Genomic DNA, 26056 nt, shown 5'->3' with positions numbered 1-26056 from the left:
GATGACCCGTGGACTGACTACACTTAACAGGAGAAAGGAGAGTTAGAGATCTAATCCCATTTACGTGGCAACCCCTCTCCCTAAATTATTTGGGAATAGAATTAGCCACCTCCGTGGAGCAAACCTTTAAACTAAATTACCTACCAATCCAAAACACGATAATAAGAGATTTATCCTCATGGCTATCCAAAAAACTTTCCTGGATGGGCAAAATAAATGTCCTAAAAATGAATATCTTTCCCAGAATCCTATACATAATGCAAACACTACCAATCCCACTCCCTAAAAAATATATCCCTAATATCCAGAGAGCCTTCAGCAATTTTGTTTGGCGCAGACGACCCCCAAGGATAAATAGTAAAATTATGCAAACCCCAAGAACTCAGGGAGGATTGGGAATCCCCAATCTTACAAAGTATCGTCAGGCAATCTTTCTACAAAGAATCACAGACTGGTGCATTCATTATGATCACAAAAGGTGGGTCCAGTTAGAACACTCCATGTCCAGTGCAGAACACCTTGGCGGGTTGTGTTGGAGATTAGACCGTTCAATGCCTACTCTGGTATCCGCCTCGCCAATTATAGTAGAAACACTCAGAACATGGGACACTATTATAGCCACACATGCTTTCGTCTCATCTAGACCATCTCCTCTTACTTCAATCGTAAACAATGGAGAACTGACCATTGGGAAACAGCCTATCAGGGAAAATCCCAACCCATACTATAGAGACATCCCGATCCACTTTCTAGTGTCCAACGAAAAAATCCTACCTCAAATAGACTTAATAGACAGGGGATATGCCATCTTCCAAAACTGGTACTTATACACCCGGGTACATCACTTCGTCATGACTCACAAACATTCCAACAACATGGTTAGGCCCCTGACCAACTTTGAACGCTTGTGCGTCCAAACCCCCCCGCTATCGCATACTCTTTCCTCGATATACCATATATTAACACACAACCCTCCCGGCTATATACCCCCCTTCCTAGAAAAATGGGAAGAAGAATTAGGGATAGTAATATTGCCGCAAACAAGCGCCATGATCTTCCAAAATGTTACAAAGACGTCAATCTCACTCTCCATGCAAGAGATTAATCTAAAAATAATTCATAGGTGGTACCTTTCCCCACTTAAGCTAAACCGTCTTTACCGCAAAAACTCTAAATGTTGCTGGAGATGTGGCCACGGTTCTGGAAATATAGCCCATATGTGGTGGTGGTGTAATGTAGTTCAAAATTACTGGAGACAAATTATCGGGGAAATAGAAAACATACTCCAGACCCAATTTCCATTAGACCCAGTAATCTGGCTATTGAGTAAACCCCCAAAAATTAAACTTAAACATGAACTCAAACTTTTTTATATAATGACCAATAGTGTAAGATACCTATTAGCCAGAAACTGGAGATCCAGGGAGATCCCCACTCTGCAACTTTGGATTAACAGAGTCAACAAATTTCTTGACCTGGAGGAATTTCATTACATCAAATTCGACAAAATGGGTGTATATGCCGATATGTCCTCCCTTTGGGAGCAATATCTAAAAAAGCAGAATTTAGGCCTTACCGAGTAACACACAGCAGGCTCAACTGAGTATCTCCAATATGTTAGGGTGAACACGCAAACTTTACACTAAACCTTCAAGATCACAAGACCGCAAATATCACAAACAAAATAGGTTGTCAGGCATCCCCCCTTACCCATTACCTCTTCTCTTTCCCCCTCTTTTTCTTCTCTTTACTCAAAACTAATTATCTTTCTATTTACGACAGTTAATTGTTTAAGGTAAACTGATGTATATCTGTTTATGTAAAATCCAACTGAGTATGTATACTACTACAGGAAGCTGCGACTTCCACTATGTACAACTTCTTGAATTTAATAAATATCAGTTGAGAAAAAAAAAAAAAAAAAAAAAAAAAAAAAATACTACTTAAAAAGATCAAGCCACATAGACACAAACTAATATACAAAACACATAGATAATTCAACACCTTGTCACATAGAGCATAGTTATTATATATATTCATAATACATAAGCCAACATACACAACAAATGGGCAGATAAGCATATATGAATATTTATACAGACCACCATTGCTGGCTATGCGAGATAGATAGATAGATAGATAGATAGGAGGCAGACATACAGACAGAAATAGATATCAACACACGGGAGTCAATATATATATAGCCTAAAGCCATGTATTAATATAACATGCTAAATACATGAATTAATATACGCAGCCAATGACCAGATAATTATACATCACACCACATACATGAGCCAATACATACAGCCTACAGCCTATGGCCAGATAACATAATAGGACAAATATATTAATTATTCACAGCCCATAAACATATAATTACAGTATATCTATATATTTACCATCACATTCCTAAGCCAATATATACAACCTATGCCCAAATAATTATTAAATGTACCATATGCACAAGCCAATATACACAGCCTATGGCCACATGCTAAAATATCAGTATACACTGTCCATCATCAGATAAATAAAATTATATAATATGCCATATGCATTTGCCAATTTTAACACACTATGGCCAAATAATTATTAACCATGTCACATACATGAACCTTTTGAACACAGCTTTTGGTCAGATAATTACACAGCAGGGCCTGTGTCTATCACAGTCTGATGTCACTCACAGGGGCTGGAAGCAGTGAGCATGTGCGGACAGTGCGGCCAATCTGAATGGGGGGGGGGGGGTGCCATGGAATCTGGAATGTTTGTAGATGGTGCAGCGGCCCTGAAAGAATCCTGAATCTCAATTTGCAATTTCCCAGCCGGCAGCCAGAGAGAAACTAGTTGATTGTGGCACTTGTATGCTATATTGTATGGTCGGTAACTGTACCGTACGGTGTGCGCACCATGGCACTGAGTCTGACCAGCGACTCGGCAGTAACCATTAAGCAAAGTAAACAGTAAAGTTGATGATTTCTTGATTTGTGCTGCACTGCAGTAGTACAAATAAACATATATTTATTATAATATAACATTACAAGATTTATTAAATATTTAAAAAAAAAAAAAAAAAAAAAAGTTCTCAATTTTTTTTCCCTTCTATGCCGTGGCGTGAGGTCGCAGTGGGCGGGGCTAAAATACCTTGCGGCCTACCGGGCAAATGCCTGCAGGCCTGTCTGGGGTTAACTGCCTGTGGCTCTGGTGACAGTGCAGCTTCCTGAGAGTGCTGGTTTGCACCCAGGGCTGTGCATGTTGCAGGGTCATAGGATGTGTACCCGGTCCGGCCTGAGAGTGCTGACCCCACCCGTGTTTTGTATATGTATGGGGAGATTACATAAGCCTGTGCACCCTCCATTTTTTCACAATTGCTTTTTTTCACAGTTGTTTCATTGTGAGCCTGCATTTTGTGGCTGTTTAGGGACCCAGGTTTTTCTGGAAGAGACCTTGACGAGGTACCTGGGCTTTTCCCATTTGGCCAGATGCGGTAACTAACTCTTCCATTGCTGCTTTTTATCTTAGTTGAGAGCTTGTGAGTGAGTGCTGGACTTTTTCTGTGTGTTATATTAATGTATTATTATTTTTGTAATTTTCCCTGTTTGGGCCTTGCACCCAGGCCTGTCTGGGGTTAACTGCCTATGGCTCTGGTGACAGTGCAGCTTCCTGAGAGTGCTGGTTTGCACCCAGGGCTGTGCATGTTGCAGGGTCATAGGATGTGTACCCGGTCCGGCCTGAGAGTGCTGACCCCACCCGTGTTTGTATATGTTTGGGGAGATTACATAAGCCTGTGCACCCTCCATTTTTTCACAGTTGTTTGATTGTGAGCCTGCATTGTGTGGCTGTTTAGGGACCCAGGTTTTTCTGGAAGAGACCTTGACGAGGTACCTGGGCTTTTCCCATTTGGCCAGATGCGGTAACTAACTCTTCCATTGCTGCTTTTTATCTTAGTTTGAGAGCTTGTGAGTGACTGCTGGACTTTTTCTGTGTGTTATATTAATGTATTATTTTTTTTTTGTAATTTTCCCTGTTTGGGCCTTGCATCCAGGCCTGTCTGGGGTTAACAGCCTGTGGCTCTGGTGACAGGCAGCTTCCTGAGAGTGCTGGTTTGCACCCAGGGCTGTGCATGTTGCAGGGTCATAGGATGTGTACCGGGTTCCGGCCTGAGAGTACTGACCCCACCCGTGTTTGTATATGTTTGGGGAGATTACATAAGCCTGTGCACCCTCCATTTTTTCACAGTTGTTTGATTGTGAGCCTGCATTGTGTGGCTGTTTAGGGACCCAGGTTTTTCTGGAAGAGACCTTGACGAGGTACTTGGGCTTTTCCCATTTGGCCAGATGCAGTAACTAACTCTTCCATTGCTGCTTTTTATCTTAGTTGAGAGCTTGTGAGTGAGTGCTGGACTTTTTCTGTGTGTTATATTAATGTATTATTATTTTTGTAATTTTCCGTTTGGGCCTTGCACCCAGGCCTGTCTGGGGTTAACTGCCTATGGCTCTGGTGACAGTGCAGCTTCCTGAGAGTGCTGGTTTGCACCAAGGGCTGTACATGTTGCAGGGTCATAGGATGTGTACCCGGTCCGGCCTGAGAGTGCTGACCCCACCCGTGTTTGTATATGTTTGGGGAGATTACATAAGCCTGTGCACCCTCCATTTTTTCACAGTTGTTTGATTGTGAGCCTGCATTGTGTGGCTGTTTAGGGACCCAGGTTTTTTTGGAAGAGACCTTGACGAGGTACCTGGGCTATTCCCATTTGGTCAGATGCGGTAACTAACTCTTCCATTGCTGCTTTTTATCTTAGTTTGAGAGCTTGTGAGTGAGTGCTGGACTTTTTCTGTGTGTTATATTAATGTATTATTTTATTTTGTAATTTTCCCTGTTTGGGCCTTGCATCCAGGCCTGTCTGGGGTTAACTGCCTGTGGCTCTGGTGACAGGCAGCTTCCTGAGAGTGCTGGTTTGCACCAAGGGCTGTGCATGTTGCAGGGTCATAGGATGTGTGCCCGGTCCGGCCTGAGAGTGCTGACCCCACCCGTGTTTTGTATATGTTTGGGGAGATTACATAAGCCTGTGCACCCTTCATTTTTTCACAGTTGTTTGATTGTGAGCCTGCATTGTGTGGCTGTTTAGGGACCCAGGTTTTTTTGGAAGAGACCTTGACGAGGTACCTGGGCTTTTCCCATTTGGCCAGATGCGGTAACTAACTCTTCCATTGCCACTTTTTATCTTAGTTGAGAGCTTGTGAGTGAGTGCTGGACTTTTTCTGAGTGTTATATTAATGTATTATTTTTTTTGTAATTTTCCCTGTTTGGGCCATGCATCCAGGCCTGTCTGGGGTTAACTGCCTGTGGCTCTGGTGACAGTGCAGCTTCCTAAAAGTGCTGGTTTGCACCTAGGGCTGTGCATGTTGCAGGGTCATGGGATCTGTACCCGGTCCGGCCTGAGAGTGCTGACCCCACCCGTGTTTTGTATATGTTTGGGGAGATTACATAAGCCTGTGCACCCTCCATTTTTTCACAGTTGTTTTTTTTCCACAGTTGTTCGATTGTGAGCCTGCATTGTGTGGCTGTTTAGGGAACCAGTTTTTTTTTTTGGAAGAGACTTTGACGAGGTACCTGGGCTTTTCCCATTTGGCCAGATGTGGTAACTAACTCTTCCATTGCTGCTTTTTATCTTAGTTGAGAGCTTGTGAGTGAGTGCTGGACTTTTTCTGTGTTATATATATATATATATATATATATATACACACAACACGGAAGGGGGCTGCACTCCTAGACCGGACACACATCCCATGACCCTGCAACATGCTCAGCCTTGGGTACTCAGTGGCACTCACAAGAAGCTGTGCTGTCACCAGAGTCACAGGCAGTTGGGTGCAAGAACCATAGGGAAAATTACAAAAAAAATTAATACAACACACAGAGAAAACCCTGCACTCACTAGCAAGCTCACAGCTAAGATTTAAAAGCAAAAATGGAAAGGTTAGTTACCGCATCTGGCCAAATGGGACAAGCCCAGGTACCACGTCAAGGTCCTTTCCAATACCTGGGACCCTAAAACAGCCACACAATACAAGCTCTCAAATCCAAACAAACTGGGAACAAGGGAAGGGTGCACAGGCTTATGTAATCACCCCAGTAATATACAAAACACGGAAGGGGACTGCACTCCTAGACCGGACCGGGTACACATCCCATTACCCTGCAACATGCTCAGCCCTGGGTGCTCAGTGGCACTCACAAGAAGCTGTGCTGTCACCAGAGTCACAGGCAGTTAACCCCAGACAGGTCTGGGTGCAAGAACCATAGGGGCAATAACAAAACAAATTAATACAACACACAGAGAAAACCCTGCACTCACTAGCAAGCTCACAGCTAAGAATTAAAAGCAAAAATGGAAAGGTTAGTTACCGCATCTGGCCAAATGGGACAAGCCCAGGTACCACGTCAAGGTCCTTTCCAATACCTGGGACCCTAAAACAACCACACAATGCAAGCTCTCAAATACAAACAATCTGGGAACAAGGGAAGGGTGCACAGGCTTATGTAATCACCCCAGTAATATACAAAACACGGAAGGGGACTGCACTCCGTGATTAGATTGTTACAAATCTAATTATTGAATTTCCAACCTAGGTTCCCGGGCACCGATTGGTCCTGAATGATTTTTAATCTGTCTGTGACTACCATAAAATAAATTAGTGAACACATCACTTAATAAAAGACTGGATCTGTTAATTGGAATATTAATAGAGAGTCTAAATCTTACATGATTGGGTTCAAACCATCTAAGTTTCTACAATTGACACCTTACACACTGAGTTACTTAAGGACTCAATAGTGAACAATAACAGCACAGTACGTACTATACTGAAGCGGTGGATGTATAAACCCTATCAGGGTGATCCACTATTTCTTTGTTGAGCTCCTCTATAAATGATAGTGAGGGGTATTACTCACCAATACTACTAGAGGCCAGACCTATTGTTACTACTACCCCTATTTCATTAATTGATACATAACTGGAACCAGTGACTGAGACGTTTTTAATGTCTGTATGTCATTCTTTTTTTTATTTATTTGTTAATAAACGTTATATTTTAAAAACCAGTTTGGATTTGTTCTGCCCATTAGTCAGGGCCCAGAGTGCTATATGTGCATACTTTTTGAGGGCCAGCACTCTGTCTATTTGTGCCATCCCTCTTTGTGTTCATATTACTTACTTATGCACTAGCACCATTTCCTCTCCATTATTTGGGGTTTAATTACAAAATAATCCCATATATTTATCATTGAAAGGGGAAAAGCCCGAGTAGTGCCATTGCTCCTTTTGTTGTAAATAAAGATGGCCTAGACTATAAGAAGATTGCCAAGATCATGAAACTGAGCTGCAGCACAGTGGGCAAGACCAAAGAGCGTTTTCAGAGGACAGGTTCCACTTATAACAGGCCTTGCCATGGTCGACCAAAGAAGTTGAGTGCATGTGCTCAGTGTCATATCCAGAGGTTGTCTTTGGGAAACAGATGTATGAGTGCTGACATCATTGCTGCAGAGGTTAAAGGGGTGGGGGTCAACAGGTGGGGGGTCAGCCTGCCAGTGATCAGACCATAAGTCGCACACTGCATCAAATTGGTCTGCATGGCTGTCGTCCCAGAAGGAAGACTCTTCTAAAGATGATGCACAAGAAAGCCCGCAAACAGTTTGCTGAAGACAAGCAGACTAAGTACATGGATTACTGGAACCATGTCCTGTGGTCTGATGAGACCAAGATAAACTTATTTGGTTCAGATGGTGTCAAGCATGTGACAGCAACCAGGTGAGGAGTACAAAGACAAGTGTGTCTTGCCTACAGTCAAGCATGGTGGTGGGAGTGTCATGGTCTGGGCCTGCATGAGTGCTGCCGTCTGGGGAGCTACAGTTCATTGAGGGAACCATGAATGCCAACATGTACTGTGACATACTGAAGCAGAGCATGATCCCCTCCCTTCAGAGACTGGGCCACAGGGCAGTATTACAACATGATAACGACCCCAAACACACCTTCAAGACGACCCATGCCTTGCTAAAGAAGCTGAGGGGCCTTGGACTGGTCAAGCATTTCTCCAGACCTAAACCCTATTGAGCATCTGTGGGGCATCCACAAACGGAAGGTGGGGGAGCTCAAGCTCTCTTAACATCCACCAGCTCCGAGATGTCGTCATGGAGGAGTGGAAGAGGACTCCAGTGGCAACATGTGAGGCTCTGGTGAACTCCATACCCAAGAGGGTTAAGGCAGTGCTGGAAAATAATGGTGTCCACACAAAATATTGACACTTTAGGCCCAATTTGGACATTTCCACTTAGGGTTGTACTCACTTTTGTTGCCAACGGTTTCAAAATTAATGGCTATGTGTTGAGTTATCTTGAGTGGACAGCAAATTTACACTCACTCACAGGCTGTACACTCATTACTTTACATTGTAGCAAAGTGTCATTTCTTCAGTGTTGTCACATAAAAAAGATATAATAAAATATTTACACAAATGTGAGGGGTGTACTCACTTTTGTATATGTATATATATACACACACACACACACACAAAAAAAAATGGACTGCAATGTCAAACTGGAGATGGTACACATCCAATGATTGCATTGCTCTGAGTCACTGATCGAGTGCTGGTGAGATATAAGTTTTGCAATAACCTGGGATTTGTATCCAGTCTAGTTTGAGAGTGCAGTCCATTTCCATGTTTTATATACCGAGTCACAAATAAAAATGAAAGAGTTAGTTACAAAATTTGGCAAAATAGTGATAGGCTACCAACCATATCAAGTTATCTTCTTCCCTGGGTACCTAACCTAACGCCATATACTGCATGTGTGGCACAAAGCTTTTGTAATTTCCCTAGACACAAAAAAATTTGGAAATGTCACTGCAACACTCATAACCCTGGGTATTCATCAACACTCACAGACAGCTGCACATCTTTTAGTGAATCAGTTAACCTCATACCAGCGTGGGTGCAGAGATCATAGGGAAATTTGCAAAACAAAAACATTAAGACAACAAAAAAGTACATTAACCGCTTCACAACGTTAGGACGTTCCATGCAGTCCTAACAGCGCTGGACTTTAAAGGGATATAAAACCCAAAAACTTTCTTTTGTGATGCAGACAGATAGGCACCTGGAGCACTGCATGGCACAAAATAGTGCTGCCATCAAGTGCTTTTGCAAATGTATAGCATTATTGCAAAACTTCTGCCATATAGTGCTCCAGAATTGTGCCGGCTCCTAAGCATAAGTCCCTGCATTTCAACAAAAAGATACAAAGACAACAGAAACATTGATAATAGAAGTAAATTTATAAAGATGTTTAAAATCTCTGTCTAAATCATGAAATAAATATATTGGGTTTTACATCCCTTTAACGCCATTTATGAAAGAACTGAATTTCCTAACTGTTCTGGCATCCTGCTTCCCTCACATTGTCTTCTGAGTGCTGGATCCAGTTTGGGGACATGTCTAGCAACTCAGGCAGCCCCTAGGATCCTATCAGTGCTCAAGAGCAGTGTCGATCAGTCACTGCAACAATGTAACAGACAATGAGTTGATTTATTAGTTGTTAGCATGTATCTGCTTCCCCTCTTCCCTCACTATGATCTGAGGGAGCAAGTAAGACATAATAGTGCAACATTTTGTCTCACAGAGCTTGTGCTGCAATTTGGGGAACCCCCCCCCCACACACACACAAAATGTATGCTTACCTAATAAATGTATTTCTTTGTGGATATGGTGAGTCCACAAAATCATCAATTACTGTTGGGAATATCACTCCTGCCAAGCAGGAGGAGGCAAAAAGCACCACAGTAAAGCTGTTAAATGTCACTTCCCTTCCCAAAAACCCCAGTCATTTGACCGAAGGAAAATGGAGAAAAGGGATTAACACAAGGTGTAGAGGTGCCTGAGGTTAAAGTTAGAAATAACTGTCTTAAAATAAAGGGTGGGCCGTGGACTCACCATATCCAGAAATAAATACATTTATCAGGTAAGCATAAATTTTGTTTTCTTTCCTAAGATATGGTGAATCCACGGAATCATGAATTACTGTTGGAAATCAATACAAAAGCCAGAGGACACAGATGATTAGGGAAGGACAAGACAGGGAACCTAAGCAGAAGGCACCATCACTTAAAGAACCTTTCTCCCAAAAGAAGCCTCAGCCGAGGCATAAGTATCAAATTTGGAAAAAGTATGAAGAGAAGACCAAGTTGCAGTCTTTCAAATTTGTTCCACAGAAGCTTAATTTTTGAAAAGCCCAATAAGAAGAAACAGCCCTAGTGGAATGAGCTGTAATTTTCTCAGGAGGCTGCTGTCCAGCAGTCTCATAAGCCAGACAAATTACATTTCTCAATCAGAAAGAAAGAGTTGTAGCTTTCAGGGCTTTACGTTTCCCAGAGAAACAAACAAACAGGGCAGTAGACTGGCGAAAATCCTTAATCACCTGTAGATAGAGCTTCAGAGCACACACGACATCCAGATTGTGTAACAAACATTCCTTATGAAAAGAAGGATTAGGACATAAAGAAGGAACAACAATTTCCTGATTAATATTATATTCAAAACAAGATAAGATAAGATAAGATAAGATAAGGAGAATTATACTGCAAAGCTGAGAGTTCTGAGACTCTCCAAGCAGAAGAAATAGCAACAAGAAACAAAACATTCCAAGATAACAACTTAATATCTATGGAATGCATAGGCTCAAACGGAGCCTGCTGCAAAACTTTATGAACAAGGTTAAGGCTCCAAGGAGGAGAAACCGACTTAAACACATGCCTGATTCTGATCAGTGCCTGACAAAAGGATTGCACGTCTAGCACATCTGCCAGACGCTTATGTAGCAAAATAGACAAGTCAGAGATATGACCCTTCAAAGTACTCATTGCCAAACTCTTCTTCAGACCTTCCTGGAGAACAGACAAAATCCTAGGAATCCTGACCCTACTTCAAGATAAAGTCTTTGATTCACACCAGTAAAGATATATATATACACTATATATTATGGTAAATTTATCTAGTAACTGGCATGCGAGCCTGAATCATGGTCTCAATGACCAATTAAGAAAAATACACGCTTAGACAAAACTATGCGTTCAACCAAGCAGTCAGCTTCAGAGAAGATTTAAATGAAGGAAGGGACCCTGAATCAGAAGGTCCTTCCTCAGCAGCAGTCTCCAAGGTGTGAGGGACGACATTTCCACTAGGTCTGCATACCAGATCCTGCGAGGCCACGCAGGGGCTGATAGAATCACTAACACTATTTCCTGATGGATATGAGCAATGACTTGTGGAAGGAGAGCAAACAGAATAAATAGGTATGCAAGACTTAAAACCCAAGAAAACCGCCAGAACATCTATCAGGGCGGTCTGCGGATCACTTGACCATGAACCGTACCTTGGAAGCTTGGCGTTCTGAAACGCCCTCAGAACCCAACTTCAGAACCCCCCATTTCAGGGTTTACCTAGAGAACATCTCCGGATGGAGAATCCCCCCGGGAACAAATATCTGACCATTCAGAAGTTTGATTCCCAATTGTCCACCCCTGGAAAGTGGATGACAGACAGCAATTGTGAGCTACCACCCACTGAACAATTCAAGTCACCTCCTACATGGCTAAGGAACTCCAAGTTCCTCCCTGGTGGTTGATGAAAACCATTGAGGTGATATTGTCTGACTGGAACCAAACTAAGGACAACTGAGGCCAAGCCATCAGAGCATTGGAAATTGCTCAACTCCAAAATGTTAAAGAGGAGAGCAGACACTTCCGAGTCCATAATCTCTGCACCTTAAACAAGTCTCAGACTGCTTCCCAGCCCAGCAGGTAGGCCTCCGTGGTCACATCACCCAGGAATGTCTCCAGAAGCACGTGCCCTGAGACAGATACTCCTGAAAAACCACTACGGAAGGTAATCTCTTGTCGACTGATCTAGATCTATCCTCTGAGACAGATCCAAATGTTCACCATTTTATGGAAAATAGCAAAAGGAATGATGTCCATGGAAACTATCAGACCAATTCCCTCCATACATTGAGACACTAAAAAGTGAAGATAAAATCAACTGCAGCCAGAGCAAAACTCCCCACCTTCTGTTGTAAGATGGCTAAGCTACCCACCGGACCACTATTTTGCTGTTGACCAGACAGTAAACTGCAGAAAGAGGAAAATGAATAAATCCTTGATTATCTGACCTCTGTTAGAATCTACTCCTAGATAAAGAATCTAAAAAGGTCCCCAAATAAATCACCCTTGTGGATGAACAAGGGAAACTACTCTCCATATACACTTCTCATCCATGGGAAAGTAGACTGGACAAGATCTCTTGAAAGAGAGTTTGCTCGAAGGAAGGATGACACCTGCACCATATGTTGTCCAGAAGGGAAACCTAGCAGTACCAAAAGACCTAAAAGTATTTCTAGGATGACAAAACTCAGAAACTTGAGTTAAATATTTAGATCCCGTTCCCAGACTGGGACTGGAACTATCACTCCCAGAGATAAAGGTCCTGAACCCAGTTCAGGGAAAGTCTCTTATCATACCTGGATTGCAGATACTCTAGATTGCAAAATCTACCCCGGGAAGGAAATCTTAGATTGGACTTCAAAAGCCATGTTTCCATAGAAGCTTTGACCTTGCAGAAAGAGAAAAAGTAAAAAACTTTTTTTTTAGTCTTATTCTCTTGACGTTAGGTAGAAAAAACTTATTTCACCCGAAAAGTGCAGATGCTTCGGCCAAAGCAAAAACGTCAAACTTGTAGAATTTTGAAAAAAGTATGTAAGAAGGACCAGGTAGCCGCCTTACAAATCTGATCCATAGAGGCCTCATTCTTAAAGGCCCAAGAAGAAGCCACCGCTCTAGTGGAAAGAAGCATAATCCTCTGAAGAGGTGTAAGTCCCGCTGATTCATAAGATAAGCGTATAACACTCCTCAACCAAAAATATAAGGTAGTTGAAGAAGCCTTCAGACCCTTACGCTTCCTAGAGTACATAACAAACAAGGGAGAAATTTGCCTAAAATCCTTAGTAGCTTGAAGATAAAACTTCAAAGCTCGAACGACATCCAGATTATGAAGTAAACGTTCCTTTAAAGAAGAAGGATTAGGACACAAGGAAGGAACCAATATCAACTGATTGATGTTACGATCAGACACAACTTTAGGGAGAAAACCCAAGCGGGTACGTAGGACAGCCTTATCAGTCTGGAACACCAGATAAGGAGGCTCACATTGCACGGCAGCTATTTCAGAAACTCTGTGTGACGATGCAATAGCCAATAGAAAAAGAACCTTCCAGGATAAAAAATTGATGTCAACCAAACGGAGCCTGTTTCAAAAACTTAAGAACAAGATTCAAACTCCAAGGTGGTGCATTAGATCAAAACACAGGTCTGATCCTAATCAGAGCCTTAAAGGGCCATTATACACTCATTTTTTCTTGGCATAAATGTTTTGTAGATTATCTATTTATATAGCCCATCAAGTTTTTTTTTTTTTTTTTTTTTTAATGTATAAGTTTTGCTTATTTTTAAATAACATTGCTCTGATTTTCAGACTCCTAACCAAGCCCCAAAGCTTTATGTGAATACCATCAGCTACCTTCTCCAGCTTGCTCCTGTTTGTGTAAAGGGTCTTTTCATATGCAAAAGAAGGGGGAGGGGGGAGTGTCTCATATTTCCCACTTGCAGTGGGCTTTCCAACTACCTTTTCAACAGAGCTAAACTGACAGCTTCTAAGTGAGTTTTTAGACAGTTTTATACTGGATTTTTATATCAGTATCTGTGCATCTTATTTTTTATAGTAGTGTCCATTACAAGCAGTTATATGAAAATGAGTGTATACTGCCCCTTTAACAAAAGATTGCACGTCAGAGAGCTCTGCAAGCCTCTTGCGCAACAAAACAGATAGGGCCGAAATCTGTCCCCTCAGGGAACTGGCAGAAAGGCCCTCCTCCAGACCCTCCTGGAGAAAATAAAGAATCATGGTTGCCTTAACCTTATGTCAAGCTAAACCACGCTCTTCACACCAGAATAAGTAAGCTCTCCATAGCTTATGATAGATGCGACAAGCCTGAATGAGAGTATCAATAACCTTCTCAGAGAAACCTCTCTTGGTTAGGACTAAGCGTTCAATCTCCACACAGTCAGCCTCAGAGAATCTAGATTTTGATGAACAAAAGGACTCTGTTTCAGCAGATCCCTGTGACAAGGTAACTTCCACGGAGGAGATGATGACATCCCCACCAGGTCCGCAAACCACATCCTCTGAGGCCACGATGGAGCAATCAGTATCACTAATGCCTGTTCCTGCTTGATGCAGGCCACTACACAAGGAAGAAGTGGTAACGGCAGGAACATGTAAATTATATTAAACCTCCAAGGCACTGCTAATGCATCTATTAGCTCTGCTTGAGGATCCCTGGACCACGACCCATATCTGGGTACCTTGTAATTGTGCCAGGACGCCATGAGATCTATCTCTGGCGTCCCCATTTGTTGCAAATCTCTGCAAACACTTCGGGATGCAGAGACTATTCCCCCAGATGAAAGGATTGTCTGCTGTGGAAATTTGCTTCCCAGTTGTCCTCACCCGGAATGTGGATCGCTTACAGAGAGCAGTTGTGGGCTTCCGCCTACTCCAGAATCCATGATATGAGGTTATGTTGTCTGATTGACATCTGATAAACTGGGACAAACCCAGAAGAGGTCAAACCTTCAGAGCATTGAAGATTGCCCAAAGTTCCAGAATGATAATCAGGATGAGGGATTCCTCTCGACTCCACAGTCCCTGTGCCTTCCTGGCACCCCAAACAGCTTCCCACCCTGATAGACTTGTGTCCATAGTCACAATCTCCCAGGATGGTCTCAAGAAGGATGTCCCCTGGGACAGGTGATCTGGACAGAGCCACCAGGAGAGCGATTATTTCAACTGGTTGTCCGGATAAATCTGTTGAGAAAGATCTGAATGATCACCGTTCCACTGTCTCAGCATGCACAGCTGTAGTTGTCTGAGATGGAATCTGGCAAAAGGAATGATGTTCATACTGGACACCATGAGACCAATCACCTGGAAGTGCTGGTCCAGGAACGCAAACCTTAGGAACTTGAAGTGTTACTTGTGGATTGGAATGTGAAGGTAAGCATCCTTCAGATCTATAGTGGTCATATCGTCTCCATTTTGAACGAGGGGACAGATAGAAATCTGTATAAGCACTTTAGGTCCAGAATCGGGCCGAAAAATCCTTCCTCCTTTGGGATCACAAACAGGTTTGAATAGTATCCCAAACCTCTTTCTGTGAGAGGTACCGGGGAAAATGACTCCTAGGGAGGAGAGATCCCTCACACACCCCAGAAAGGCGTCTCTCTTTTCTGGCCTGGAAGACAGGTTTGATAGGAGGAATCTGCCCTGGGTGGATGAGACTTGAAACCTATCTTGTATCCCTGAGCAATGACCTTCTTGCACGTCCCCAAACCAAGCGTCCAAAAAGAGTGACAGTCTGCCCCCTATGTGATCCAGAACCGGATCGAGGGCCCCCCCTTCATGCTGACTTTGTCACAAGCCGCTGCTCAATTTATCAACCTCGAAAGGAGGAAACGCTAAGTAGACCCCGCGGGCGATCGAACTAGCAACCCTCGGTTTGCTACAGTACAGAGTAGCCACAGAGCATTAGTATGCTGAACTTGCTGTCCAGCTAGCCACGAGTTCCAGACACAAGGGGAATAGTGAGGACAAGTCAACAGAGCAACATCAAGCCTCCACATTACCTCAGATTTGAAGTCAGAGGACAGTAAAATATGGGCTTGGATGCCACCTGGATGGCAATACCTCAACCATATGAGTGGACCTCTTCTATCCCAAGGAGGAGATGCAAAGCATTCCCAACACCGGGGAAAGAGCATTCCCATCACCGGAGCCCCAATAACTCTGAAGGCGACCCATCCACAAGGAGAAACAGACAATCAAAGAGGTCTCAATGAAGAAGAGAACCATTAAAGGAACAAGTTCAAAAAAAACAATTTTCTAAAGCAACACCGCCCCAATTGGCGGAAAAGAGGCTCTAAAACCCTCTAATTTTACCACCACAAGGGAAGGAATACTCTAGGTTCCAAGGGTATCGGAAGCAACAGAGAGTGACGCAGTAAAACTCACTGACCCAGTCACCAGAGAGATGGCTATTTAGGACTGAAACAATCCAGAGAGCCGCACGGACCCACAAGTCCTCTTGAGAATGCTTAGCTAAAACTTGAAAAACAAATAACAAGAAACATAAATAATGTTAATAGCACTCGGGACTCCAACCTGACCAGAAAGTATAATAGGCACCACGTGTCTGAATAAGCCGCAAGACAGAAGATCTGAACCCAAGCAGGACCAGCCTGCAACCCGGGTCATAACTGCCAAGCTGGCTAAATTCACCCTCAGAGAGGGAGGAAGAAAAAACAGACACACATGGGACTAACGTGTCCCGAACAACTTCTGTAGAAGCAAACAGCGAGTATCGATCCCAGAGAAAGTTCCCGCAGGAAACATTGTATGAAAAAGAAAATTCATCCTAGCAGGATAAAATAAAAGGCAACCAGGATAAAATAAAAGGCCCAAGAAGAACAGAAAGATCCGCAGGACCAGCCTAACGGAAAACACAATTTATGCTTACCTGATAAATGTATTTCTCTTGTGGTGTATCCAGTCCACGGATCATCCATTACTTGTGGGATATTCTCATTCCCAACAGGAAGTTGCAAGAGGACACCCACAGCAGAGCTGTTATATAGCTCCTCCCCTAACTGCCATATCCAGTCATTCGACCGAAAACATGCAGAGAAAGGAGAAACCATAGGGTGCAGTGGTGACTGTAGTTTAAATGAAAAAAAATTACCTGCCTTAAAATGACAGGGCGGGCGGTGGACTGGATACACCACAAGAGAAATAAATTTATCAGGTAAGCATAAATTGTGTTTTCTCTTGTAAGGTGTATCCAGTCCACGGATCATCCATTACTTGTGGGATACCAATACCAAAGCTAAAGTACACAGATGAAGGGAGGGACAAGGCAGGTACTTAAACGGAAGGTACCACTGCCTGTAAAACCTTTCTCCCAAAAATAGCCTCCGAAGAAGCAAAAGTATCAAATTTGCAGAATTTTGAAAAAGTATGAAGCGAAGACCAAGTTGCCGCCTTGCAAATCTGTTCAACAGAAGCCTCATTTTTAAAGGCCCAAGTGGAAGCCACAGCTCTAGTAGAATGAGCTGTAATCCTTTCGGGAGGCTGCTGTCCAGCAGTCTCATAGGCTAAGCAGATTATGCTTCTTAGCTAAAAAGAAAGAGAGGTTGCCGAAGCCTTTTGACCTCTCCTCTGACAAGAGTAGACCACAAACAAAGCAGATGTTTGACTAAAATCTTTAGTAGCTTGTAAGTAAAACTTTAAAGCACAAACCACATCCAGATTGTGTAATAGACTTTCCTTCTTTGAAGAAGGATTAGGACACAAGGATGGAACAACAATCTCTTGATTGATATTCTTGTTAGATACCACCTTAGGTAAAAACCAAGGTTTGGTACGCAGGACTACCTTATCCGAATGGAAAATCAGATAAGGAGAATCACATTGTAAGGCAGATAACTCGAAGACTCTGCGAGCCGAGGAAATAGCTACCAAAAAAAGAACTTTCCAAGATAAAAGTTTGATATCTATGGAATGAAGAGGTTCAAATGGAACTCCTTGAAGAACCTTAAGAACCAAATTTAAGCTCCATGGCGGAGCAACAGGTTTAAACACAGGCTTGATTCTAACTAAAGCCTGACAAAATGCCTGAACGTCTGGAACATCTGCCAGACGCTTGTGCAAAAGAATAGACAGTGCAGAAATCTGTCCCTTTAAGGAACTAGCTGACAATCCTTTTTCCAAACCTTCTTGGAGAAAGTATAATATCCTGGGAATCCTGACTTTACTCCATGAGTAACCCTTGGATTCACACCAATAAAGATATTTATGCCATATCTTATGATAAATTTTCCTGGTGACAGCCTTTCGTGCCTGTATTAAGGTATCAATGACTGACTCGGAAAAGCCACGCTTTGATAAAATCAAGTGTTCAATCTCCATGCAGTCAGTCTCAGAGAAATTAGATTTGGATCGTGGAAAGGACCCTGAAGTAGAAGGTCCTGTCTCAGAGGCAGAGTCCATGGTGGAAAGGATGGCATGTCCACTAGATCTGCATACCAGGTCCTGTGTGGCCACGCAGGCGCTATTAAAATCACTGATGCTCTCTCCTGCTTGATTTTGGCAATCAGTCGAGGGAGCAGAGGAAACGGTGGAAACACATAAGCCAGGTTGAAAGACCAGGGCGCTGCTAGAGCATCTATCAGCGTCGCCTTGGGATCCCTGGACCAGGATCCGTAACAAGGAAGCTTGGCGTTCTGTTGAGACGCGATGAGATCCAGTTCTGGTTTGCCCCAACGATGAATCAATTGTGCAAACACCTCCGGATGGAGTTCCCACTCCCCCGGATGAAAAGTCTGTCGACTTAGAAAATCCGCCTCCCAGTTCTCTACACCTGGGATATGGATAGCTGATAGGTGGCAAGAGTGAATCTCTGCCCAGTGAATTATTTTTGAGACTTCTAACATCGCTAGGGAACTTCTCGTTCCCCCTTGATGGTTGATGTAAGCCACAGTCGTGATGTTGTCCTACTGAAATCTGATGTACCTCAAAGTTGCTAACTGAGGCCAAGCCTGAAGAGCATTGAATATCGCTCTCAGTTCCAGAATATTTATTGGAAGGAGTGTCTCCTCCTGAGTCCACGATCCCTGAGCCTTCAGGGAGTTCCAGACTGCACCCCAACCTAGAAGGCTGGCATCTGTTGTTACAATTGTCCAATCTGGCCTGTGAAAGGTCATACCTTTGGACAGATGGACCCGAGATAGCCACCAGAGAAGAGAATCCCTGGTCTCTTGATCCAGATTTAGTAGAGGGGACAAATCTGTATAATCCCCGTTCCACTGACTGAGCATGCATAGTTGCAGCGGTCTGAGATGTAAGGGTGCAAACGGCACTATGTCCATTGCCGCTACCATTAAGCCGATTACTTCCATGCACTGAGCCACCGAAGGGCGCGGAATGGAATGAAAAACACGGCAGGAATTTAGAAGCTTTGATAACCTGGACTCCGTCAGGTAAATTTTCATTTCTACAGAATCTATCAGAGTCCCTAGGAAGGAAACTCTTGTGAGTGGGGATAGAGAACTCTTTTCCTCGTTCACTTTCCACCCATGCGACCTCAGAAATGTCAGTACTATGTCCGTATGAGACTTGGCATTTGGAAGTTTGACGCCTGTATCAGGATGTCGTCTAAATAAGTGGCCACTGATATGCCCCGCGGCCTTAGGACCGCCAGAAGCGACCATAGAACCTTTGTGAAGATTCTTGGGGCTGTAGCTAATCCAAAAGGAAGAGCTACGAACTGGTAATGCCTATCCAGAAAGGCAAACCTGAGAAACCGATGATGATCTTTGTGTATCGGAATATGAAGATAAGCATCCTTTAGATCCACTGTAGTCATATATTGACCCTCCTGGATCATAGGTAGGATGGTACGAATAGTTTCCATCTTGACTGATGGAACTCTGAGGAATTTGTTTAAGATCTTTAGATCCAAAATTGGTCTGAAGGTTCCCTCTTTTTTGGGAACCACAAACAGATTTGAGTAAAAACTCTGTCCCTGTTACTCCTTTGGAACTGGATGGATCCCTCCCATAACTAGGAGGTCTCGTACACAGTGTAAGAATGCCTCTCTCTTTATCTGGTTTGCAGATAATTGTGAAAGGTGAAATCTCCCTTTTGGGGGGGAAGCTTCTAAGTCCAGAAGATATCCCTGGGATATAATTTCCATCGCCCAGGGATCCTGAACATCTCTTGCCCACGCCTGGGCGAAGAGTGAGAGTCTGCCCCCTACTAGATCCGTTACCGAATAGGGGGCCGTTCCTTCATGCTGTCTTAGAGGCAGCAGCAGGCTTTTAGGCCTGCTTACCTTTGTTCGAGGTCTGGTTTGGCCTCCAGACTGTCTTGGACTGAGCAAAAGTTCCCTCTTGTTTTGCATTAGAGGAAGTTGATGCCGCACTTGCCTTGAAGTTTCGAAAGGCACGAAAATTAGACTGTTTGGCCCTTGATTTGGACCTGTCCTGAGGAAGGGCATGACCTTTTCCTCCAGTGATATCAGCAATAATCTCCTTCAAACCAGGCCCGAATAGGGTCTGCCCCTTGAAGGGAATGTTAAGCAGCTTAGATTTTGAAGTCACGTCAGCTGACCATGATTTAAGCCATAGCGCCCTACGCGCCTGTATAGCAAAACCAGAATTCTGTGCAGTGGCCCTACCTTCCCCAATAAACGACTTTAGGCCCTTTTGATATGTCCTGTAGCATTCAGGGGACTTCTGAGGAAAACTGGATGTCTCAGTCTGTAATTTTTACTGCGCAAAAAAAGCGCTAAAATAGGCCCCTCCCACTCATACTACAACAGTGGAAAGCCTCAGGAAACTGTTACTAGGCAAAAATAAAGCCAGCCATGTGGAAAAAACTAGGCCCCAATAAGTTTTATCACCAAAGCATATATAAAAACGATTAAACATGCCAGCAAACATTTTATATTGCATTTATATAAGGGTATTACCCCTGAGAGTAAGAACGATACCAGTCGTTATTAAATCACTGTATTCAGGCTTAACTTACATTAATCCGGTATCAGCAGCATTTTCTAGCATTTCCAATTCTAGAAAAAATAGTAACTGCACATACCTCATAGCAGAGTAAACTGCACACCATTCTCCCGCTGAAGTTACCTCACTCCTCAGACATATGTGAGAACAGCAATGGATCTTAGTTACAACCTGCTAAGATCATAGAAAACTCAGGCAGAATCTTCTTCTATTTCTGCCTGAGATAAAATAGTACAACTCCGGTACCATTTAAAAATAACAAACTTTTGATTGAAGAAAATAAACTAACTATTTTTCACCACTCTCTCTTACTACCTCCATGCGTCTTGAGAGTTGCAAGAGAATGACTGGATATGGCAGTTAGGGGAGGAGCTATATAACAGCTCTGCTGTGGGTGTCCTCTTGCAACTTCCTGTTGGGAATGAGAATATCCCACAAGTAATGGATGATCTGTGGACTGGATACACCTTACAAGAGAAACCCTGTTCTTCCAACAAAACTGGGAAGGATCTCGATAACAAGACTTAAAGGAGATTACATCATCCCCCCATGTCTAACGAGGTGAGCCATTTGAAGGACCCCCATAGGGTCCTCAAACAGCTCAAAAACGTGTTTGAGTAGAACACAAAGTCGAGCTAGCCTGTAGCGAAAGGCACAACACTCAGGAACAGTTACACCTGCAGGGAACTGCACATATCCTCCTGTGGCCGAGAAACCAGAGGCAATTGGGCACAAACACAATCACAAATAGACATCTGGACTTTGTAGACGCACAAGCGCCGTAGACGCACCCCCTCACCACACCCACAATTCAAAAAAAGGAGTAAAAAGCATAAAGAAAAGGAACTGGAAATATAATTGTGCTTTATACAAAAAAAAACATAACCACCACAAAAAGGGTGTGTCTCATGGACTCTTGCCAATATGAAAGAAATTAATTTAGCAGGTAAGTTCTTACATAAATTATGTTTTCTTTCATGTAATTGGCAAGAGTCCATGAGCTAATGACGTACAGGATATGAATACCCAAGATGTGGAACTCCACAGAAGAATCACCAGAGAGGTAGGGATAAAAATAAAAACACAATTTATGCTTACCTGATAAATTTATTTATCTTGTGGTGTATCCAGTCCACGGATCATCCATTACTTGTGGGATACCAATACCAAAGCTAAAGTACACGGATGAAGGGAGGGACAAGGCAGGTACTTAAACGGAAGGTACCACTGCCTGTAAAAACCCTTTCTCCCAAAAATAGCCTCCGAAGAAGCAAAGTATCAAATTTGTAAAATTTTGAAAAAGTATGAAGCGCAGACCAAGTCGCTGCCTTGTAAATCTGTTCAACAGAAGCCTCATTTTAAAAAGGCCCAAATGAAAGCCACAGATCTAGTAGAATGAGCTGTAATCCCTTCAGGAGGCTGCTGTCCAGCAGTCTCATAAACTAAACGGATTATGCTTCTTAACCAAAAAGAAAAAGAGGTTGCTGAAGCCTTTTGACCTCTCCTCTGTCCAGAGTAGACAACAAACAAGGTAGATGTTTGATGAAAATCTGTAGTAGCTTGTAAGTAAAACTTTAAAGCACGAACCACGTCCAAATTGTGTAATAGACATTCCTTCTTTGAAGAAGGATTAGGATACAAGAATGGAACAACAATCTCTTGATTGATATTCTTGTTAGATACCACCTTAGGTAAAAACCCAGGTTTGGTACGCAGGACTACCTTATCTGTACGGAGGATCAGATAAGGAGAATAACATTGTAAAGTAGATAACTCGGAGACTCTACGAGCCGAGGAAATAGCTACCAAAAAGGAACTTTCCAAGATAAAAGTTTGATATCTGGGGGCGGAGCTTGGCCACGCAGGCAAATGGCCGTGTTTTAAGTGAGCTCCCAGTGTGAGGGGTAAAAACGGCACCATAAACAAGATGAGGCATACCTATACTACTGAAACAGTTGTGGGATAAGTATCTTCTAAGCACACATCAGCAGCGGCACTGGAGATCTGAAGCCGTATCACGGATCCGTGAGCTGGAGCGCCACAGGAAATAGAGGGAGCGGCAGAGCGCCATTAAGCAGGCCCATCACGAGGCGCAGGTTAAAGTGAGTAGAAAGTGCGCAGAGGGGCTCCGGTCTGTACCGGCTGACGTCTAGACAGCAGAGGACTACCCGACTGTTAGCGGGGCAAACAGCGGAGCACCGGGAGTGAGGTACTGTGTAATATCAGCTGACACACACTGTTAGAAAACTGACACACAGCAAACCGGCCCCAAAGTTCCCATCTCATACTAGGGATACATTCTCTTCCCCACAGCCACGGCTAGCTTGAGCCCAAAACTAACCATCAGGGGTAAATAAAAATAAAGAAGACAATAAAAGAATAAAAAAAATTAAAAAAAAAGGGACATTGAAAGGGGACTTTTGATTCATTACGTTTTGTAGGCCTTGCACACCTTTAAGAAAAAAAAAAAAAAAAAAAAAAAAAAAAAAAAGAGTAAAAAGGAGATTGCTCCTCTGTTATGAACAGACATCCAGACAAATAAACTAATACTACAGCAATAAATTTTCTAGGAGTATGCCTGGGGACAGACAATAAAATAACAATCTCACAAGACATCACAGACTCATTCTATTGCTCAGTGATCTATTTTACTTCCCTCTTTCTCCTGGGCTTAATGTTAATAGTGGAGGTATATATATAAATCCTCTGCTGAACAAAGAGGAGACCACTAAAAGGTGATGCCTAAAAAACCTCAAAGTAAGTCTGAAAAAGGAACACCAATAAGGCCTATGAGTAAATATCTAAAGCAAGTTGAACCTAACAGTGTAGTGGAAAAGGAAGCCATGAATCCCAGCCAGCAAATGGCGCCCACTCAGGGCCAGCCTGATGACCAGCGGGAGCAGCACTTCATTACTAAGGAAGATTTGCACAACCTATCTACCAAAGAAGACATGCACAATTTTATGCAGGAGATGCGCAATTACTTCCAGGACCTTAAGAAAGATATTAAGACCCTGGATGTCAGACTCACTAGAGTTGAGGAGGCCCAAAAAGAAACCTCCTCACTCACGCTGCAACACAAGACTGACATACAGCGTCAAGAGGACACTATACAAGCAATGACAGAGAAGCTGGAGGACCTAGACAATCGCGGACGGCGAAATAATCTACGAATTAGAGGAGTGCCAGAGTCTGTTCATCCTCCAGCCATTGAAGGTTGCTTGCAAAATTTATTTTGCACGATAAAGGGTAACCAGTCAGCGCCTGAAGTGCCTTTGGAACGTGCTCATAGAGCGCTCAGACCGAAGCCTCCTCCAAAAGCTCCTCCAAGGGACATTATAGTAAAATTTCTTAGCTTTAAGGACAAGGAGGAGATTCTGCGCTGTGCAAGAACCAAACACCCCCTGCAACATGCAGGCTTTGATGTCCAGGTTTTCTCTGACCTGTCTCCCTGCACACTGCAGAAGAGAAGAGACCTATCGCAAATCACCCAGCAATTGAGAGCCCACAAAATTCAATATTGATGGGGCTTTCCAGTTTCCTTGATCGTTACCCATAAAAATAGGGTTATCACCTATAAACCTGTCTCAGATACACAATCCTTTTTGGCGGAACTGTCACTTGAAGCGGAGCAATCGCAAAATGTAGACACCCTGGGAACAGGTGGTACTGATGGGCCCTGTTCTGGCAGCCAGAAGTAGACTGTATAGCTAGTGCCAGTACTGCACAGGGTTTGATGTCCGCCCCTCAGGGGGGACTATCAAGCTACTCTCGAATGTTAACTTTAGAGGAAAGTGCCTGTTCCGGCTGAGGACGGGACCAGAGAAATCTGAACCATGTACAAATGTATTGTGTTGCCTTAATGTTATCAAGAATATTTGGGTCCCCAGTTTAATATACTACTACTGTAGATGGTGGAGCCCACCTTAGCTTCCAGTACACACATTGGTATAAGATTGTAGAATGTGTTCCCCCTGGTTCTATTGCTACTCCTATAAACAACGCGGGCGGTAGCCTGGCGGGCTTTACCTCGATATCTAGATGTAGATTTTGTAATCAGCATAGGTACTGTGCTGAGTGTAGTGCATGCCTATTAGGGGGTAACTGCCAGGCCGCTTATGAATGACCAAATGTAAAATCTAGAGGACTATGCCCGTCCAGGCTGCGGATGGGACCAGGGAAATGAGAACAATAATGTATCCAAGTACAAACATTTTATATCATTTTATATTGTTTTTTAAATTGTTATGACTGTTTGGGCCCCCAGTTCACCTCTTCACCACTTGATATTGCTGAGCCCCCCATTGATTCTAAGATCCATGTAAGAGCAAGACTATACACTGTGCCCCTTTTGATACCTTTGTTACTTTGATACCATTATTATTCTGCCAATCAACATGGGCCGCATCTCCCACTGGCATAGTGCACATAATGCTCCTAAGAGCAAGCAATATTTAAGGCCAGGATTAGCCTGGATATTCTAGGTATCCTGCTGAAGTGTAAGTCCCTGTCTAATTGCCTTTTAATCTCCCTATCAAAAGCTTATGCCTCATCCCAGTTTTACACCCAGGGTCATGGATTTTAGGACCTTGGGTACATTTAACCATTATAGGCCGTTAACCCCCCCCTCACACTACTACCCTCATTGTTTACTGTTAACTGTTTTGCGTAATTGATTATCTGATTGTTTATTGAGACAATTTATTCACCCTTTTGTTTTTCAGGTGACCTTGACTAAACTATCTCTCTCTTAGTGTCTGGTGTTTTGAATAAACTCACCAGACGCCCTTCCACCTACCGATCTTTCACTCTTATACTCCGCTACTTTCTCTCACCCTAGCTCTAGGGTGTTTTTTTTTTTTTTTTTTTCTCTATCCCCTTCACCCCCTACCCCGACAAGATGACTCAACAGGCGAGTAGATTCCACACACATAGTCTCATCTTCACTACAATCAATGCAAGGGGCTTGAATAACCCAGGTAAGCGTTCCATTGCATTTAGAGAGCTTGGTAACTTACATAGTCAGGTCATATTCTTCCAGGAAACACACTTTCGCAGAGGCAGAGAGCCGAAGTGGTATAATACCCAGTACCCCAGCGCATTTTTTGCCTCAGGCACCTCCAAGAAATGTGGGGTAGGCATCCTTATTCATAAGTCATTACCATTCAAAAGCATACACACTATCAGAGACCCAGATGTACGCTTTATTATAGTGACGGGCACTTTATACGAACATCCAATAACACTCTCTACAGTATATGCCCCAAACACAAAACAACACAAATTTCTTAAGAAATTTTCGGGAGC

The 26056-nt window shown here is 43.1% G+C and overlaps 1 protein-coding gene across 1 annotated transcript in view; it reads right to left on the bottom strand.

The window, feature by feature from the left end:
• The window catches only part of STAG3 (stromal antigen 3), a 1295475-nt gene that overhangs the window by 641816 nt on the left and 627603 nt on the right, over positions 1-26056 (bottom strand). The gene's annotated exons all lie outside the window — the stretch shown is intronic.

This window comes from Bombina bombina, chromosome 6, assembly GCF_027579735.1.
Source record: "Bombina bombina isolate aBomBom1 chromosome 6, aBomBom1.pri, whole genome shotgun sequence".
NCBI lineage: Eukaryota > Metazoa > Chordata > Amphibia > Anura > Bombinatoridae > Bombina > Bombina bombina.
The sequence above is the reverse complement of the archived record's forward strand: the minus strand, read 5'-3'. Positions and strand labels throughout refer to the sequence as shown.